We start from the raw sequence: 3,961 nt of genomic DNA on the forward strand, positions 1-3,961 counted from the left end.
AAGCGTGTGCCTTCCAGTGTGGAGGGGGGAGCTGTGCCAGAGAAACAATGCTCCTGCAAATGCGATTCACGTGATCCCCCTGCTCTAGGGAGCAGAGGGGGCTATCAGACCTGAAGGGAATAAAAAACTGTCCTCCAGAGGCTCAAGGAGCAAGTTTCCCCATTGACAGGTCTATTCATTAAAGCTCTTCGCAGCGCACGCCGTTGACTGGGGAGCCAGGAACCGTGCTCGTGCTTCGGTGCGTCCTGCTGTGCTCTTAGCCTTTGGCCCTTAAGCCCGTGTCACTCGGTTATCACGGCTGCCCACGAGGCTTTTCACCAGGGTTCCTTGCCTGCATCAGTCTGATTCACCCTCTTGACATATTCCCCAATGCTGCTCTCGGAGGATCAGACAAGCAGGACGGCTCTTGGGAAGGCGTCGTTTATCCCTTAAGCCTCGATGCTCTGGAAATCTGTCCGATTCTTCAGGAGGTTGTGCAGGAAAGCGAAGGCAGGCACGGGCAAGCAGCATTGACGTGCGAGGCAATTAAATGGAGTCCAAAAACAAGTGGTGGGCTTGGGCTCTGTTGTTGGCCCGATGGCAAGATCTGACTGCTTCAAAAGAGCGGAGGTTCATCGTGAACCGGAGAAGGAGCGAGCGCTGTGCAGACGACACCATCGAAGAGCGGGCCAAAGACAGGAGGGGGCTGCAGCAACACGTCCTGCACGTAAGAGAAGCGAAAGGATGGAGAGCTGGGATCCGGCTGAGCGCCCGGTTGTGAGCCGTGGACCCTGCTGGTTTGCATGCGGCTCGGCTGCCCCTGGCCTTCAGAGCTGGGTTGTGCTCTGCTTAGCTGCTTTTCATTCAGGAGGAGCCCAGAGAGAGTTGCTTTGGGTGGGGAATGGCTCTTCTTGCTTGGGGCTGGCTTTTTTTAGCCTTCAGTAAGGCATGGGCAGTTTGGGAGGATCAGAGGGATGAATAAGAGCTGGGACCACCTCAGAAATGTTTCTGCTCACCCACTGCTGCGCGACAGGCCATTTTTTACAGAAGCAGGAACCAAGGACAGTGGCTTGGGGGCAGGAGCAGGCTGGGGCAGGACGCTGGGACTTGGGAGGGCTGGATTTGACTCCCATCCCTGGGCTGGAAAGATTTGTGCAGCAGGGCCAAGAGAACCATATGTTAAGTTAACCTCCGTTAGCCACCCAGGGTGTTAATAGTGTTGCCCCTCAGGCCAAGCAGTTAATTAAAGCGCTTTTCTTTGGAAGAGATATTGATGATACAAGTCAGGTAGACATTTTGGGGCAAGTCTGCTTATTTTCTGGGAAGGTGCGGGCAGTCTTGGTCCCCCGATCTCTGGAGAAATAAAGGTCCGCGGGCACTTCCCTGGCTCATAATAGCCACGTCTGCCCCAATGTTCAGTTCTCTGCCCCAAGTTGCTCTGGCTTTGGTCCTGCTCATGACCGCATCTCTCTCCTCTCCGGCTTTCTTGCCCACACTTGGCCGACCATTGCCTAGCCCCTATATGTGCAGTTGGAGAAAACATACGTTTACAAGATTTAGTTTCACTTCAGGCCCGGCTACGCAGCCCCTCTTCTTTTGGACCAGGGCTCCCACTATTTCCATTAGTTGCTGCGGCAGGGGGCATAATTGCTTCTCCTGCACGTTCCGAGAACGGGTGTGTGGCTCTCCTGCTGGTTGCAGTTAGCTCTCCGATTGCCTGGAGCTCAAAGCCCTGCTCAATGGGGCTGTGACTTAAAAATGCTCCTGGCATAGACACGCTTTCTTACGGGACCTTGTGATTCCTTCCTCCAGAGGCCTGTTTACTGCCAACAGCGTGGTTCTCATGTCATCACTCCTCTCTCTCTCTTCCCTGACAGATCAAGTGATCACAGAAAACCCTGATCATCCTGTTTCCCAGCTGTTACCTTTGGGCTTCCCCTGGACCGAACGGCGCAGGAGGGGATTTAAAGAGCACCAGGACTCTCATCGCCGACCTGATGAGAGGGGGTGAGGACACATTGGCGATGATACCGGGGGTAGCAGACCTGCCTTGAGCTCTGGCTTCAGCTAGTGGTTACTAGTAGGCACCACTTTATTGCATGCCGGCTCATTTAATCCCTGCACGGGGATGCAGCGATGTTCTGCATTTGGTAGCGGCCAGGCTGCAATCTGTACAAGCGGTGGCCATATCCTGCCCCTCTATGCCAGGACGGGCTAGGAATCATTTTATTTAAGTCGACAGAGCTGCACTGTTTCACACCACAATAACTGAGGGGAGACTCCAGACAAAGGACCTAAAAACTGAATGACAGCAGCCTAAATGCCTAACCTCAGTGGGCTGTAGAGCAGGGACTAATCCAGGCCAATGCACTGCCTCAGTTTCCCTCTCAGAGGGAAGGTACTGGTTGGCCTGGTTAGGTCCCTCCTGGGTGCCAGCAAGTCCTTTCATTTCTCCCCCAGGTTGGCCAGGGTGGATGAGCCACCTCGCAAGGTAAAACCCAGGCTCAGGGCACCTTAAATAACGAGGCTGCCTGCTCCGCAATTTAAACTGACCCCGTCCGTGGGCCCTGCCTGTCTCTTCGGGGGAGACTCCCCTCCCGGCTCCGCATCCCAGGACCCTCTGCCCTTACCCAACACAAGCCTGTAGGTGAAACAGGCCTCCTGTCTCTGCCCAGAGCTGGTTTCTGGGCCTTCGACCCGTGACCCGTGGTCTCATGCCCATTACCCACACGTGCTGAGAGAGGGAGTATAGTCATGGTGAGACACTCGCTGCTACTGACTTCCTGTGTGGCCTTGGGCAAAGCAATTGGCTCCAGGTTTCTACAGGTATTTAGGGGTTGCTTCGCTCAGGGCTGCAAGTCCCATTTTTGGAAGTGACTCAGCGACTTATGAGCCTAAATCCCATTGCTTTGCATGGAGGCTTAGGCTCCCAACTGCCTAAGTCACTTTCCAAACCTGGACAGAGCTGTCCGGCTCGCGTAAGAGTTGCACAGCCCCTTGTTGCTGGGAGGAGCGGCACTTTGGTCCTTTCACATACACGCTGTAGCCCTGGCTTTCCTGAGCCTCCATTCCCCATCGGTGAAATATGGGCAATAGCCCTTCCTTGGCAAGAGGGGTGTGGTAGGAGAGATTTGTGAAGGTTTGTGGAGAGCCCAGATGCCAAACAGTGAAGAGGGGCCTAGAAGAGCCTAGCACAGGATTCCCGGTGACCCCACACATCGCGCATGCTCAGGAGGGATAAGTCGTAGCACGTGACACCTCATTTACGCCTCTCTCTGAGGCAGAGAAAACGGTGCCAACCTGCTTGCTTCCCCTCTCTGCCTTCATGGCATCAGATGAAGTAGGCTGTTGCCTACAAAGCGTGGCTCTCTGAACCAGTTGTGTCTGCGGTGTCACCCCGCCTTGCCTTCTGCCTCTGTACCCATGTGCAAGTCTACGCTTCGGACTCATATTGTCCTGACCTTCTTCCCACAGGGTCCCTGCCTCCATCTGTCCGCGTCTGTAGACCTCTGGTGACAGGGAATCTCCCCCTTGTAAAGCACCGGTGCCATATGAGTAATCTCAACTACTAACAAGTGTTTCCAAAGTGCTTGTACCCACAATAGTCAAACATCCCAGCTGGGAGCAGCAGCCACTGAAATAAAGGCAATGTATACCTTTCCCTAGCAAAATGGTGCCTAGTCTTGGTAGCGGCGGAGGAGGTCACTCGGGCCCTACGGGCAATCAAGCAGTTGCACAGCTCTGTCCCCGCTCGGCAGTGTTTCGTGGCTTTGGATACCCAGGAAGCAGGTCTGCCCCTGGCCTGTCCTGTGCAGGCTCCTCCAATAACTTGTCTTTCTTTGTATTCCCAGGTTTCCTTCTGCGCATGAGCCCGCAGTGGCGATTCTACCCATGCGAGAGCTCCCCAATGTGAGTACCCAGCAGCAGACTCTGCTGTCTGTGGTCTGGACTTTGCCTCTCATCTAAGCGACCCGCCAGCTCC

The sequence above is a fragment of the Gavialis gangeticus genome, unplaced genomic scaffold (assembly GCF_001723915.1).
Source record: "Gavialis gangeticus isolate Ggan-Ray unplaced genomic scaffold, GavGan_comp1, whole genome shotgun sequence".
Lineage (NCBI taxonomy): Eukaryota > Metazoa > Chordata > Crocodylia > Gavialidae > Gavialis > Gavialis gangeticus.